Here is a 15872-nt window from a genome sequence, read left to right on the forward strand (position 1 = left end):
ACTTACAGGACCCATGAGTTGTTGAGTCTCTTGACACTTTGGTGTAAAAAGGGGTGGTTGAGAATGAGTTGAGCTACGAATCCAAATTGAATCTTGCGTGAAGGGTCAGAATGAAGTGCCAAAACGCGGGCGTTCAGCATTTTTGCCTGAAAAAAACAAATCCTACCTGAAATACGTTTGTTTTAAAAACACACGTCAGTCTTTGAATGTTGGCAACGGTGTAGAAAAGGATGTGTTTCCATACCGGGAGTCGAACCCAGGCCACCTGGGTGAAAACCAGGAATCCTAAGCGCTAGACCATACGGGAGAAGATTTACTGCCAGCTCACTTACAATATGAAAAAAAAGAGGTGTACTGCTTTGCACAAGCAACTTCCGCAGATTATTACATGCATCTTGCCTCGTTAGCGCAGCAGGTAGCGCGTCAGTCTCGTAATCTGAAGGTCGTGAGTTCGATTCTCACATGGGGCACTGGTACCTTGTTTCCGTAACTGATTTTGCCACTATCTTGGCTAGAGAGTCACAGCTCTTTTCCATTCAGTAACAAAACATCACCAATTGATGGAAGGGGAGCTCCAATGACAGACAGGGATAAAGGCTTGTTGAGTCCCTTAACACCCAGGAATTAAAAGTGAGAGATATGAATGGTTTGAGATATGACATCAAATAAGCTTTTGTGCAAATAAATATCCAAAAAATCTGGTGGTCTGCATTTTTGGCAGCAAAGAGCAGTTCCAACCTAAACTGATTCTGTCTGCAAGGCACGTGTCGGCTTTGGAATGTGGACACTAGTCCCAAAAAAAAGTCTCTCCCATAGCAGGAATTGAACCAGTCAACCAGGAATACTAACTAAGTCTTTCTCCACATGGTGTAAGCAGTACAGTAAACAGCAAGACAGGTGTAAAAAAAAAAAAAAAAAAAAAAAAGAGTGTTTTGCTTTGAATACAAAACATAAACATTACAAGAGCTAAAACACGCTACATGGTCAAGGTTTTTGGCACGTCAGTTGAATAATTTGAAGATCATGAGTTTTTTGCTCACAAGTGCCATCCTCCTTTTCTCAAGAGATTTTGTCACTAACTCTGAACTTTCCAATTCAGTTCTACACTGTTTCCGATTAGAAAGAACATGGGAGCCCTAATGACTGACAGGACACATGGCTTGTTGAGTCCCTTGACACTTTTGTGTAAAACTGTGTAGTTGAAAAAGGCTTAAGCTATGAAACAAAAGGAAATCTTTTGCAAAAGTCATAATGCATCGCCAATGTTAAGTATTTTTGTTGCAAAGTGAAAATCTACCAGAAACATTTTTGATTGAAAAACACGCGTCAGTCTTTGAATGGTGGCAGTAGCTAAGATAAAGGTGCATTCCCATACCGGGAGTCGAACCCGGGCCACCCGGGTGAGAACCAGGAATCCTAACCGCTAGACCATATGGGAAAAGATGCGCTAACGTCTCAGTGACATTATGAAAAAAATAAGTTTTCTGCTATGCACAATAAACTTCTGCAGATCTGCAGGTGCAACTTGCTTCGTTAGCGCAGTAGGTAGTGCGTCAGTCTCGTAATCTGAAGGTTGTGAGTTTGAGCCTCACACGGGGCACTGTTCCCTCCTTTTCTCGAGAGATTTTGTCACCAACTTAGAACTTTTCCATTCAATTCTACGTTTTCCATTAGAAAGGAAATGGGAATCCAAATAACTTACAGGACCCATGAGTTTTTGAGTCTCTTGACACTTTGGTGTAAAAAGGGGTGGTTGAGAATGAGTTGAGCTACGAATCCAAATTGAATCTTGCGTGAAGGGTCAGAATGAAGTGCCAAAACGCGGGCGTTCAGCATTTTTGCCTGAAAAAAACAAATCCTACCTGAAATACGTTTGTTTTAAAAACACACGTCAGTCTTTGAATGTTGGCAACGGTGTAGAAAAGGATGTGTTTCCATACCGGGAGTCGAACCCAGGCCACCTGGGTGAAAACCAGGAATCCTAAGCGCTAGACCATACGGGAGAAGATTTACTGCCAGCTCACTTACAATATGAAAAAAAAGAGGTGTACTGCTTTGCACAAGCAACTTCCGCAGATTATTACATGCATCTTGCCTCGTTAGCGCAGCAGGTAGCGCGTCAGTCTCGTAATCTGAAGGTCGTGAGTTCGATTCTCACATGGGGCACTGGTACCTTGTTTCCGTAACTGATTTTGCCACTATCTTGGCTAGAGAGTCACAGCTCTTTTCCATTCAGTAACAAAACATCACCAATTGATGGAAGGGGAGCTCCAATGACAGACAGGGATAAAGGCTTGTTGAGTCCCTTAACACCCAGGAATTAAAAGTGAGAGATATGAATGGTTTGAGATATGACATCAAATAAGCTTTTGTGCAAATAAATATCCAAAAAATCTGGTGGTCTGCATTTTTGGCAGCAAAGAGCAGTTCCAACCTAAACTGATTCTGTCTGCAAGGCACGTGTCGGCTTTGGAATGTGGACACTAGTCCCAAAAAAAAGTCTCTCCCATAGCAGGAATTGAACCAGTCAACCAGGAATACTAACTAAGTCTTTCTCCACATGGTGTAAGCAGTACAGTAAACAGCAAGACAGGTGTAAAAAAAAAAAAAAAAAAAAAAAGAGTGTTTTGCTTTGAATACAAAACACAAACATTACAAGAGCTAAAACACGCTACATGGTCAAGGTTTTTGGCACGTCAGTTGAATAATTTGAAGATCATGAGTTTTTTGCTCACAAGTGCCATCCTCCTTTTCTCAAGAGATTTTGTCACTAACTCTGAACTTTCCAATTCAGTTCTACACTGTTTCCGATTAGAAAGAACATGGGAGCCCTAATGACTGACAGGACACATGGCTTGTTGAGTCCCTTGACACTTTTGTGTAAAACTGTGTAGTTGAAAAAGGCTTAAGCTATGAAACAAAAGGAAATCTTTTGCAAAAGTCATAATGCATCGCCAATGTTAAGTATTTTTGTTGCAAAGTGAAAATCTACCAGAAACATTTTTGATTGAAAAACACGCGTCAGTCTTTGAATGGTGGCAGTAGCTAAGATAAAGGTGCATTCCCATACCGGGAGTCGAACCCGGGCCACCCGGGTGAGAACCAGGAATCCTAACCGCTAGACCATATGGGAAAAGATGCGCTAACGTCTCAGTGACATTATGAAAAAAATAAGTTTTCTGCTATGCACAATAAACTTCTGCAGATCTGCAGGTGCAACTTGCTTCGTTAGCGCAGTAGGTAGTGCGTCAGTCTCGTAATCTGAAGGTTGTGAGTTTGAGCCTCACACGGGGCACTGTTCCCTCCTTTTCTCGAGAGATTTTGTCACCAACTTAGAACTTTTCCATTCAATTCTACGTTTTCCATTAGAAAGGAAATGGGAATCCAAATAACTTACAGGACCCATGAGTTTTTGAGTCTCTTGACACTTTGGTGTAAAAAGGGGTGGTTGAGAATGAGTTGAGCTACGAATCCAAATTGAATCTTGCGTGAAGGGTCAGAATGAAGTGCCAAAACGCGGGCGTTCAGCATTTTTGCCTGAAAAAAACAAATCCTACCTGAAATACGTTTGTTTTAAAAACACACGTCAGTCTTTGAATGTTGGCAACGGTGTAGAAAAGGATGTGTTTCCATACCGGGAGTCGAACCCAGGCCACCTGGGTGAAAACCAGGAATCCTAAGCGCTAGACCATACGGGAGAAGATTTACTGCCAGCTCACTTACAATATGAAAAAAAAGAGGTGTACTGCTTTGCACAAGCAACTTCCGCAGATTATTACATGCATCTTGCCTCGTTAGCGCAGCAGGTAGCGCGTCAGTCTCGTAATCTGAAGGTCGTGAGTTCGATTCTCACATGGGGCACTGGTACCTTGTTTCCGTAACTGATTTTGCCACTATCTTGGCTAGAGAGTCACAGCTCTTTTCCATTCAGTAACAAAACATCACCAATTGATGGAAGGGGAGCTCCAATGACAGACAGGGATAAAGGCTTGTTGAGTCCCTTAACACCCAGGAATTAAAAGTGAGAGATATGAATGGTTTGAGATATGACATCAAATAAGCTTTTGTGCAAATAAATATCCAAAAAATCTGGTGGTCTGCATTTTTGGCAGCAAAGAGCAGTTCCAACCTAAACTGATTCTGTCTGCAAGGCACGTGTCGGCTTTGGAATGTGGACACTAGTCCCAAAAAAAAGTCTCTCCCATAGCAGGAATTGAACCAGTCAACCAGGAATACTAACTAAGTCTTTCTCCACATGGTGTAAGCAGTACAGTAAACAGCAAGACAGGTGTAAAAAAAAAAAAAAAAAAAAAAAGAGTGTTTTGCTTTGAATACAAAACATAAACATTACAAGAGCTAAAACACGCTACATGGTCAAGGTTTTTGGCACGTCAGTTGAATAATTTGAAGATCATGAGTTTTTTGCTCACAAGTGCCATCCTCCTTTTCTCAAGAGATTTTGTCACTAACTCTGAACTTTCCAATTCAGTTCTACACTGTTTCCGATTAGAAAGAACATGGGAGCCCTAATGACTGACAGGACACATGGCTTGTTGAGTCCCTTGACACTTTTGTGTAAAACTGTGTAGTTGAAAAAGGCTTAAGCTATGAAACAAAAGGAAATCTTTTGCAAAAGTCATAATGCATCGCCAATGTTAAGTATTTTTGTTGCAAAGTGAAAATCTACCAGAAACATTTTTGATTGAAAAACACGCGTCAGTCTTTGAATGGTGGCAGTAGCTAAGATAAAGGTGCATTCCCATACCGGGAGTCGAACCCGGGCCACCCGGGTGAGAACCAGGAATCCTAACCGCTAGACCATATGGGAAAAGATGCGCTAACGTCTCAGTGACATTATGAAAAAAATAAGTTTTCTGCTATGCACAATAAACTTCTGCAGATCTGCAGGTGCAACTTGCTTCGTTAGCGCAGTAGGTAGTGCGTCAGTCTCGTAATCTGAAGGTTGTGAGTTTGAGCCTCACACGGGGCACTGTTCCCTCCTTTTCTCGAGAGATTTTGTCACCAACTTAGAACTTTTCCATTCAATTCTACGTTTTCCATTAGAAAGGAAATGGGAATCCAAATAACTTACAGGACCCATGAGTTTTTGAGTCTCTTGACACTTTGGTGTAAAAAGGGGTGGTTGAGAATGAGTTGAGCTACGAATCCAAATTGAATCTTGCGTGAAGGGTCAGAATGAAGTGCCAAAACGCGGGCGTTCAGCATTTTTGCCTGAAAAAAACAAATCCTACCTGAAATACGTTTGTTTTAAAAACACACGTCAGTCTTTGAATGTTGGCAACGGTGTAGAAAAGGATGTGTTTCCATACCGGGAGTCGAACCCAGGCCACCTGGGTGAAAACCAGGAATCCTAAGCGCTAGACCATACGGGAGAAGATTTACTGCCAGCTCACTTACAATATGAAAAAAAAGAGGTGTACTGCTTTGCACAAGCAACTTCCGCAGATTATTACATGCATCTTGCCTCGTTAGCGCAGCAGGTAGCGCGTCAGTCTCGTAATCTGAAGGTCGTGAGTTCGATTCTCACATGGGGCACTGGTACCTTGTTTCCGTAACTGATTTTGCCACTATCTTGGCTAGAGAGTCACAGCTCTTTTCCATTCAGTAACAAAACATCACCAATTGATGGAAGGGGAGCTCCAATGACAGACAGGGATAAAGGCTTGTTGAGTCCCTTAACACCCAGGAATTAAAAGTGAGAGATATGAATGGTTTGAGATATGACATCAAATAAGCTTTTGTGCAAATAAATATCCAAAAAATCTGGTGGTCTGCATTTTTGGCAGCAAAGAGCAGTTCCAACCTAAACTGATTCTGTCTGCAAGGCACGTGTCGGCTTTGGAATGTGGACACTAGTCCCAAAAAAAAGTCTCTCCCATAGCAGGAATTGAACCAGTCAACCAGGAATACTAACTAAGTCTTTCTCCACATGGTGTAAGCAGTACAGTAAACAGCAAGACAGGTGTAAAAAAAAAAAAAAAAAAAAAAAGAGTGTTTTGCTTTGAATACAAAACATAAACATTACAAGAGCTAAAACACGCTACATGGTCAAGGTTTTTGGCACGTCAGTTGAATAATTTGAAGATCATGAGTTTTTTGCTCACAAGTGCCATCCTCCTTTTCTCAAGAGATTTTGTCACTAACTCTGAACTTTCCAATTCAGTTCTACACTGTTTCCGATTAGAAAGAACATGGGAGCCCTAATGACTGACAGGACACATGGCTTGTTGAGTCCCTTGACACTTTTGTGTAAAACTGTGTAGTTGAAAAAGGCTTAAGCTATGAAACAAAAGGAAATCTTTTGCAAAAGTCATAATGCATCGCCAATGTTAAGTATTTTTGTTGCAAAGTGAAAATCTACCAGAAACATTTTTGATTGAAAAACACGCGTCAGTCTTTGAATGGTGGCAGTAGCTAAGATAAAGGTGCATTCCCATACCGGGAGTCGAACCCGGGCCACCCGGGTGAGAACCAGGAATCCTAACCGCTAGACCATATGGGAAAAGATGCGCTAACGTCTCAGTGACATTATGAAAAAAATAAGTTTTCTGCTATGCACAATAAACTTCTGCAGATCTGCAGGTGCAACTTGCTTCGTTAGCGCAGTAGGTAGTGCGTCAGTCTCGTAATCTGAAGGTTGTGAGTTTGAGCCTCACACGGGGCACTGTTCCCTCCTTTTCTCGAGAGATTTTGTCACCAACTTAGAACTTTTCCATTCAATTCTACGTTTTCCATTAGAAAGGAAATGGGAATCCAAATAACTTACAGGACCCATGAGTTTTTGAGTCTCTTGACACTTTGGTGTAAAAAGGGGTGGTTGAGAATGAGTTGAGCTACGAATCCAAATTGAATCTTGCGTGAAGGGTCAGAATGAAGTGCCAAAACGCGGGCGTTCAGCATTTTTGCCTGAAAAAAACAAATCCTACCTGAAATACGTTTGTTTTAAAAACACACGTCAGTCTTTGAATGTTGGCAACGGTGTAGAAAAGGATGTGTTTCCATACCGGGAGTCGAACCCAGGCCACCTGGGTGAAAACCAGGAATCCTAAGCGCTAGACCATACGGGAGAAGATTTACTGCCAGCTCACTTACAATATGAAAAAAAAGAGGTGTACTGCTTTGCACAAGCAACTTCCGCAGATTATTACATGCATCTTGCCTCGTTAGCGCAGCAGGTAGCGCGTCAGTCTCGTAATCTGAAGGTCGTGAGTTCGATTCTCACATGGGGCACTGGTACCTTGTTTCCGTAACTGATTTTGCCACTATCTTGGCTAGAGAGTCACAGCTCTTTTCCATTCAGTAACAAAACATCACCAATTGATGGAAGGGGAGCTCCAATGACAGACAGGGATAAAGGCTTGTTGAGTCCCTTAACACCCAGGAATTAAAAGTGAGAGATATGAATGGTTTGAGATATGACATCAAATAAGCTTTTGTGCAAATAAATATCCAAAAAATCTGGTGGTCTGCATTTTTGGCAGCAAAGAGCAGTTCCAACCTAAACTGATTCTGTCTGCAAGGCACGTGTCGGCTTTGGAATGTGGACACTAGTCCCAAAAAAAAGTCTCTCCCATAGCAGGAATTGAACCAGTCAACCAGGAATACTAACTAAGTCTTTCTCCACATGGTGTAAGCAGTACAGTAAACAGCAAGACAGGTGTAAAAAAAAAAAAAAAAAAAAAAAGAGTGTTTTGCTTTGAATACAAAACATAAACATTACAAGAGCTAAAACACGCTACATGGTCAAGGTTTTTGGCACGTCAGTTGAATAATTTGAAGATCATGAGTTTTTTGCTCACAAGTGCCATCCTCCTTTTCTCAAGAGATTTTGTCACTAACTCTGAACTTTCCAATTCAGTTCTACACTGTTTCCGATTAGAAAGAACATGGGAGCCCTAATGACTGACAGGACACATGGCTTGTTGAGTCCCTTGACACTTTTGTGTAAAACTGTGTAGTTGAAAAAGGCTTAAGCTATGAAACAAAAGGAAATCTTTTGCAAAAGTCATAATGCATCGCCAATGTTAAGTATTTTTGTTGCAAAGTGAAAATCTACCAGAAACATTTTTGATTGAAAAACACGCGTCAGTCTTTGAATGGTGGCAGTAGCTAAGATAAAGGTGCATTCCCATACCGGGAGTCGAACCCGGGCCACCCGGGTGAGAACCAGGAATCCTAACCGCTAGACCATATGGGAAAAGATGCGCTAACGTCTCAGTGACATTATGAAAAAAATAAGTTTTCTGCTATGCACAATAAACTTCTGCAGATCTGCAGGTGCAACTTGCTTCGTTAGCGCAGTAGGTAGTGCGTCAGTCTCGTAATCTGAAGGTTGTGAGTTTGAGCCTCACACGGGGCACTGTTCCCTCCTTTTCTCGAGAGATTTTGTCACCAACTTAGAACTTTTCCATTCAATTCTACGTTTTCCATTAGAAAGGAAATGGGAATCCAAATAACTTACAGGACCCATGAGTTGTTGAGTCTCTTGACACTTTGGTGTAAAAAGGGGTGGTTGAGAATGAGTTGAGCTACGAATCCAAATTGAATCTTGCGTGAAGGGTCAGAATGAAGTGCCAAAACGCGGGCGTTCAGCATTTTTGCCTGAAAAAAACAAATCCTACCTGAAATACGTTTGTTTTAAAAACACACGTCAGTCTTTGAATGTTGGCAACGGTGTAGAAAAGGATGTGTTTCCATACCGGGAGTCGAACCCAGGCCACCTGGGTGAAAACCAGGAATCCTAAGCGCTAGACCATACGGGAGAAGATTTACTGCCAGCTCACTTACAATATGAAAAAAAAGAGGTGTACTGCTTTGCACAAGCAACTTCCGCAGATTATTACATGCATCTTGCCTCGTTAGCGCAGCAGGTAGCGCGTCAGTCTCGTAATCTGAAGGTCGTGAGTTCGATTCTCACATGGGGCACTGGTACCTTGTTTCCGTAACTGATTTTGCCACTATCTTGGCTAGAGAGTCACAGCTCTTTTCCATTCAGTAACAAAACATCACCAATTGATGGAAGGGGAGCTCCAATGACAGACAGGGATAAAGGCTTGTTGAGTCCCTTAACACCCAGGAATTAAAAGTGAGAGATATGAATGGTTTGAGATATGACATCAAATAAGCTTTTGTGCAAATAAATATCCAAAAAATCTGGTGGTCTGCATTTTTGGCAGCAAAGAGCAGTTCCAACCTAAACTGATTCTGTCTGCAAGGCACGTGTCGGCTTTGGAATGTGGACACTAGTCCCAAAAAAAAGTCTCTCCCATAGCAGGAATTGAACCAGTCAACCAGGAATACTAACTAAGTCTTTCTCCACATGGTGTAAGCAGTACAGTAAACAGCAAGACAGGTGTAAAAAAAAAAAAAAAAAAAAAAAGAGTGTTTTGCTTTGAATACAAAACATAAACATTACAAGAGCTAAAACACGCTACATGGTCAAGGTTTTTGGCACGTCAGTTGAATAATTTGAAGATCATGAGTTTTTTGCTCACAAGTGCCATCCTCCTTTTCTCAAGAGATTTTGTCACTAACTCTGAACTTTCCAATTCAGTTCTACACTGTTTCCGATTAGAAAGAACATGGGAGCCCTAATGACTGACAGGACACATGGCTTGTTGAGTCCCTTGACACTTTTGTGTAAAACTGTGTAGTTGAAAAAGGCTTAAGCTATGAAACAAAAGGAAATCTTTTGCAAAAGTCATAATGCATCGCCAATGTTAAGTATTTTTGTTGCAAAGTGAAAATCTACCAGAAACATTTTTGATTGAAAAACACGCGTCAGTCTTTGAATGGTGGCAGTAGCTAAGATAAAGGTGCATTCCCATACCGGGAGTCGAACCCGGGCCACCCGGGTGAGAACCAGGAATCCTAACCGCTAGACCATATGGGAAAAGATGCGCTAACGTCTCAGTGACATTATGAAAAAAATAAGTTTTCTGCTATGCACAATAAACTTCTGCAGATCTGCAGGTGCAACTTGCTTCGTTAGCGCAGTAGGTAGTGCGTCAGTCTCGTAATCTGAAGGTTGTGAGTTTGAGCCTCACACGGGGCACTGTTCCCTCCTTTTCTCGAGAGATTTTGTCACCAACTTAGAACTTTTCCATTCAATTCTACGTTTTCCATTAGAAAGGAAATGGGAATCCAAATAACTTACAGGACCCATGAGTTTTTGAGTCTCTTGACACTTTGGTGTAAAAAGGGGTGGTTGAGAATGAGTTGAGCTACGAATCCAAATTGAATCTTGCGTGAAGGGTCAGAATGAAGTGCCAAAACGCGGGCGTTCAGCATTTTTGCCTGAAAAAAACAAATCCTACCTGAAATACGTTTGTTTTAAAAACACACGTCAGTCTTTGAATGTTGGCAACGGTGTAGAAAAGGATGTGTTTCCATACCGGGAGTCGAACCCAGGCCACCTGGGTGAAAACCAGGAATCCTAAGCGCTAGACCATACGGGAGAAGATTTACTGCCAGCTCACTTACAATATGAAAAAAAAGAGGTGTACTGCTTTGCACAAGCAACTTCCGCAGATTATTACATGCATCTTGCCTCGTTAGCGCAGCAGGTAGCGCGTCAGTCTCGTAATCTGAAGGTCGTGAGTTCGATTCTCACATGGGGCACTGGTACCTTGTTTCCGTAACTGATTTTGCCACTATCTTGGCTAGAGAGTCACAGCTCTTTTCCATTCAGTAACAAAACATCACCAATTGATGGAAGGGGAGCTCCAATGACAGACAGGGATAAAGGCTTGTTGAGTCCCTTAACACCCAGGAATTAAAAGTGAGAGATATGAATGGTTTGAGATATGACATCAAATAAGCTTTTGTGCAAATAAATATCCAAAAAATCTGGTGGTCTGCATTTTTGGCAGCAAAGAGCAGTTCCAACCTAAACTGATTCTGTCTGCAAGGCACGTGTCGGCTTTGGAATGTGGACACTAGTCCCAAAAAAAAGTCTCTCCCATAGCAGGAATTGAACCAGTCAACCAGGAATACTAACTAAGTCTTTCTCCACATGGTGTAAGCAGTACAGTAAACAGCAAGACAGGTGTAAAAAAAAAAAAAAAAAAAAAAAGAGTGTTTTGCTTTGAATACAAAACATAAACATTACAAGAGCTAAAACACGCTACATGGTCAAGGTTTTTGGCACGTCAGTTGAATAATTTGAAGATCATGAGTTTTTTGCTCACAAGTGCCATCCTCCTTTTCTCAAGAGATTTTGTCACTAACTCTGAACTTTCCAATTCAGTTCTACACTGTTTCCGATTAGAAAGAACATGGGAGCCCTAATGACTGACAGGACACATGGCTTGTTGAGTCCCTTGACACTTTTGTGTAAAACTGTGTAGTTGAAAAAGGCTTAAGCTATGAAACAAAAGGAAATCTTTTGCAAAAGTCATAATGCATCGCCAATGTTAAGTATTTTTGTTGCAAAGTGAAAATCTACCAGAAACATTTTTGATTGAAAAACACGCGTCAGTCTTTGAATGGTGGCAGTAGCTAAGATAAAGGTGCATTCCCATACCGGGAGTCGAACCCGGGCCACCCGGGTGAGAACCAGGAATCCTAACCGCTAGACCATATGGGAAAAGATGCGCTAACGTCTCAGTGACATTATGAAAAAAATAAGTTTTCTGCTATGCACAATAAACTTCTGCAGATCTGCAGGTGCAACTTGCTTCGTTAGCGCAGTAGGTAGTGCGTCAGTCTCGTAATCTGAAGGTTGTGAGTTTGAGCCTCACACGGGGCACTGTTCCCTCCTTTTCTCGAGAGATTTTGTCACCAACTTAGAACTTTTCCATTCAATTCTACGTTTTCCATTAGAAAGGAAATGGGAATCCAAATAACTTACAGGACCCATGAGTTTTTGAGTCTCTTGACACTTTGGTGTAAAAAGGGGTGGTTGAGAATGAGTTGAGCTACGAATCCAAATTGAATCTTGCGTGAAGGGTCAGAATGAAGTGCCAAAACGCGGGCGTTCAGCATTTTTGCCTGAAAAAAACAAATCCTACCTGAAATACGTTTGTTTTAAAAACACACGTCAGTCTTTGAATGTTGGCAACGGTGTAGAAAAGGATGTGTTTCCATACCGGGAGTCGAACCCAGGCCACCTGGGTGAAAACCAGGAATCCTAAGCGCTAGACCATACGGGAGAAGATTTACTGCCAGCTCACTTACAATATGAAAAAAAAGAGGTGTACTGCTTTGCACAAGCAACTTCCGCAGATTATTACATGCATCTTGCCTCGTTAGCGCAGCAGGTAGCGCGTCAGTCTCGTAATCTGAAGGTCGTGAGTTCGATTCTCACATGGGGCACTGGTACCTTGTTTCCGTAACTGATTTTGCCACTATCTTGGCTAGAGAGTCACAGCTCTTTTCCATTCAGTAACAAAACATCACCAATTGATGGAAGGGGAGCTCCAATGACAGACAGGGATAAAGGCTTGTTGAGTCCCTTAACACCCAGGAATTAAAAGTGAGAGATATGAATGGTTTGAGATATGACATCAAATAAGCTTTTGTGCAAATAAATATCCAAAAAATCTGGTGGTCTGCATTTTTGGCAGCAAAGAGCAGTTCCAACCTAAACTGATTCTGTCTGCAAGGCACGTGTCGGCTTTGGAATGTGGACACTAGTCCCAAAAAAAAGTCTCTCCCATAGCAGGAATTGAACCAGTCAACCAGGAATACTAACTAAGTCTTTCTCCACATGGTGTAAGCAGTACAGTAAACAGCAAGACAGGTGTAAAAAAAAAAAAAAAAAAAAAAGAGTGTTTTGCTTTGAATACAAAACATAAACATTACAAGAGCTAAAACACGCTACATGGTCAAGGTTTTTGGCACGTCAGTTGAATAATTTGAAGATCATGAGTTTTTTGCTCACAAGTGCCATCCTCCTTTTCTCAAGAGATTTTGTCACTAACTCTGAACTTTCCAATTCAGTTCTACACTGTTTCCGATTAGAAAGAACATGGGAGCCCTAATGACTGACAGGACACATGGCTTGTTGAGTCCCTTGACACTTTTGTGTAAAACTGTGTAGTTGAAAAAGGCTTAAGCTATGAAACAAAAGGAAATCTTTTGCAAAAGTCATAATGCATCGCCAATGTTAAGTATTTTTGTTGCAAAGTGAAAATCTACCAGAAACATTTTTGATTGAAAAACACGCGTCAGTCTTTGAATGGTGGCAGTAGCTAAGATAAAGGTGCATTCCCATACCGGGAGTCGAACCCGGGCCACCCGGGTGAGAACCAGGAATCCTAACCGCTAGACCATATGGGAAAAGATGCGCTAACGTCTCAGTGACATTATGAAAAAAATAAGTTTTCTGCTATGCACAATAAACTTCTGCAGATCTGCAGGTGCAACTTGCTTCGTTAGCGCAGTAGGTAGTGCGTCAGTCTCGTAATCTGAAGGTTGTGAGTTTGAGCCTCACACGGGGCACTGTTCCCTCCTTTTCTCGAGAGATTTTGTCACCAACTTAGAACTTTTCCATTCAATTCTACGTTTTCCATTAGAAAGGAAATGGGAATCCAAATAACTTACAGGACCCATGAGTTGTTGAGTCTCTTGACACTTTGGTGTAAAAAGGGGTGGTTGAGAATGAGTTGAGCTACGAATCCAAATTGAATCTTGCGTGAAGGGTCAGAATGAAGTGCCAAAACGCGGGCGTTCAGCATTTTTGCCTGAAAAAAACAAATCCTACCTGAAATACGTTTGTTTTAAAAACACACGTCAGTCTTTGAATGTTGGCAACGGTGTAGAAAAGGATGTGTTTCCATACCGGGAGTCGAACCCAGGCCACCTGGGTGAAAACCAGGAATCCTAAGCGCTAGACCATACGGGAGAAGATTTACTGCCAGCTCACTTACAATATGAAAAAAAAGAGGTGTACTGCTTTGCACAAGCAACTTCCGCAGATTATTACATGCATCTTGCCTCGTTAGCGCAGCAGGTAGCGCGTCAGTCTCGTAATCTGAAGGTCGTGAGTTCGATTCTCACATGGGGCACTGGTACCTTGTTTCCGTAACTGATTTTGCCACTATCTTGGCTAGAGAGTCACAGCTCTTTTCCATTCAGTAACAAAACATCACCAATTGATGGAAGGGGAGCTCCAATGACAGACAGGGATAAAGGCTTGTTGAGTCCCTTAACACCCAGGAATTAAAAGTGAGAGATATGAATGGTTTGAGATATGACATCAAATAAGCTTTTGTGCAAATAAATATCCAAAAAATCTGGTGGTCTGCATTTTTGGCAGCAAAGAGCAGTTCCAACCTAAACTGATTCTGTCTGCAAGGCACGTGTCGGCTTTGGAATGTGGACACTAGTCCCAAAAAAAAGTCTCTCCCATAGCAGGAATTGAACCAGTCAACCAGGAATACTAACTAAGTCTTTCTCCACATGGTGTAAGCAGTACAGTAAACAGCAAGACAGGTGTAAAAAAAAAAAAAAAAAAAAAAAGAGTGTTTTGCTTTGAATACAAAACATAAACATTACAAGAGCTAAAACACGCTACATGGTCAAGGTTTTTGGCACGTCAGTTGAATAATTTGAAGATCATGAGTTTTTTGCTCACAAGTGCCATCCTCCTTTTCTCAAGAGATTTTGTCACTAACTCTGAACTTTCCAATTCAGTTCTACACTGTTTCCGATTAGAAAGAACATGGGAGCCCTAATGACTGACAGGACACATGGCTTGTTGAGTCCCTTGACACTTTTGTGTAAAACTGTGTAGTTGAAAAAGGCTTAAGCTATGAAACAAAAGGAAATCTTTTGCAAAAGTCATAATGCATCGCCAATGTTAAGTATTTTTGTTGCAAAGTGAAAATCTACCAGAAACATTTTTGATTGAAAAACACGCGTCAGTCTTTGAATGGTGGCAGTAGCTAAGATAAAGGTGCATTCCCATACCGGGAGTCGAACCCGGGCCACCCGGGTGAGAACCAGGAATCCTAACCGCTAGACCATATGGGAAAAGATGCGCTAACGTCTCAGTGACATTATGAAAAAAATAAGTTTTCTGCTATGCACAATAAACTTCTGCAGATCTGCAGGTGCAACTTGCTTCGTTAGCGCAGTAGGTAGTGCGTCAGTCTCGTAATCTGAAGGTTGTGAGTTTGAGCCTCACACGGGGCACTGTTCCCTCCTTTTCTCGAGAGATTTTGTCACCAACTTAGAACTTTTCCATTCAATTCTACGTTTTCCATTAGAAAGGAAATGGGAATCCAAATAACTTACAGGACCCATGAGTTTTTGAGTCTCTTGACACTTTGGTGTAAAAAGGGGTGGTTGAGAATGAGTTGAGCTACGAATCCAAATTGAATCTTGCGTGAAGGGTCAGAATGAAGTGCCAAAACGCGGGCGTTCAGCATTTTTGCCTGAAAAAAACAAATCCTACCTGAAATACGTTTGTTTTAAAAACACACGTCAGTCTTTGAATGTTGGCAACGGTGTAGAAAAGGATGTGTTTCCATACCGGGAGTCGAACCCAGGCCACCTGGGTGAAAACCAGGAATCCTAAGCGCTAGACCATACGGGAGAAGATTTACTGCCAGCTCACTTACAATATGAAAAAAAAGAGGTGTACTGCTTTGCACAAGCAACTTCCGCAGATTATTACATGCATCTTGCCTCGTTAGCGCAGCAGGTAGCGCGTCAGTCTCGTAATCTGAAGGTCGTGAGTTCGATTCTCACATGGGGCACTGGTACCTTGTTTCCGTAACTGATTTTGCCACTATCTTGGCTAGAGAGTCACAGCTCTTTTCCATTCAGTAACAAAACATCACCAATTGATGGAAGGGGAGCTCCAATGACAGACAGGGATAAAGGCTTGTTGAGTCCCTTAACAC

General features: G+C 41.7%; 10 non-coding genes across 10 annotated transcripts; all 10 read left to right on the forward strand.

The window, feature by feature from the left end:
- The first annotated feature begins 397 nt into the window (after positions 1-397).
- Positions 398-470, forward strand: TRNAT-CGU (transfer RNA threonine (anticodon CGU)). The gene has a single exon. It is a non-coding gene; the product is annotated as a tRNA-Thr (tRNA).
- Positions 471-2093: 1623 nt separating this feature from the next.
- On the forward strand, positions 2094-2166 carry TRNAT-CGU (transfer RNA threonine (anticodon CGU)). The gene has a single exon. It is a non-coding gene; the product is annotated as a tRNA-Thr (tRNA).
- A 1622-nt stretch (positions 2167-3788) lies between these two features.
- On the forward strand, positions 3789-3861 carry TRNAT-CGU (transfer RNA threonine (anticodon CGU)). Its single transcript has one exon. It is a non-coding gene; the product is annotated as a tRNA-Thr (tRNA).
- Positions 3862-5483: 1622 nt separating this feature from the next.
- Positions 5484-5556, forward strand: TRNAT-CGU (transfer RNA threonine (anticodon CGU)). The gene has a single exon. It is a non-coding gene; the product is annotated as a tRNA-Thr (tRNA).
- Positions 5557-7178: 1622 nt separating this feature from the next.
- TRNAT-CGU (transfer RNA threonine (anticodon CGU)) lies at positions 7179-7251 on the forward strand. Its single transcript has one exon. It is a non-coding gene; the product is annotated as a tRNA-Thr (tRNA).
- Positions 7252-8873: 1622 nt separating this feature from the next.
- On the forward strand, positions 8874-8946 carry TRNAT-CGU (transfer RNA threonine (anticodon CGU)). The gene has a single exon. It is a non-coding gene; the product is annotated as a tRNA-Thr (tRNA).
- Positions 8947-10568: 1622 nt separating this feature from the next.
- On the forward strand, positions 10569-10641 carry TRNAT-CGU (transfer RNA threonine (anticodon CGU)). The gene has a single exon. It is a non-coding gene; the product is annotated as a tRNA-Thr (tRNA).
- A 1622-nt stretch (positions 10642-12263) lies between these two features.
- Positions 12264-12336, forward strand: TRNAT-CGU (transfer RNA threonine (anticodon CGU)). The gene has a single exon. It is a non-coding gene; the product is annotated as a tRNA-Thr (tRNA).
- A 1621-nt stretch (positions 12337-13957) lies between these two features.
- On the forward strand, positions 13958-14030 carry TRNAT-CGU (transfer RNA threonine (anticodon CGU)). The gene has a single exon. It is a non-coding gene; the product is annotated as a tRNA-Thr (tRNA).
- A 1622-nt stretch (positions 14031-15652) lies between these two features.
- Positions 15653-15725, forward strand: TRNAT-CGU (transfer RNA threonine (anticodon CGU)). The gene has a single exon. It is a non-coding gene; the product is annotated as a tRNA-Thr (tRNA).
- The last annotated feature ends 147 nt before the right edge of the window (positions 15726-15872 follow it).

The sequence above is a fragment of the Phyllobates terribilis genome, unplaced genomic scaffold, assembly GCF_046119375.1.
Source record: "Phyllobates terribilis strain yellow unplaced genomic scaffold, ASM4611937v1 Scaffold_1042__1_contigs__length_457206, whole genome shotgun sequence".
Lineage (NCBI taxonomy): Eukaryota > Metazoa > Chordata > Amphibia > Anura > Dendrobatidae > Phyllobates > Phyllobates terribilis.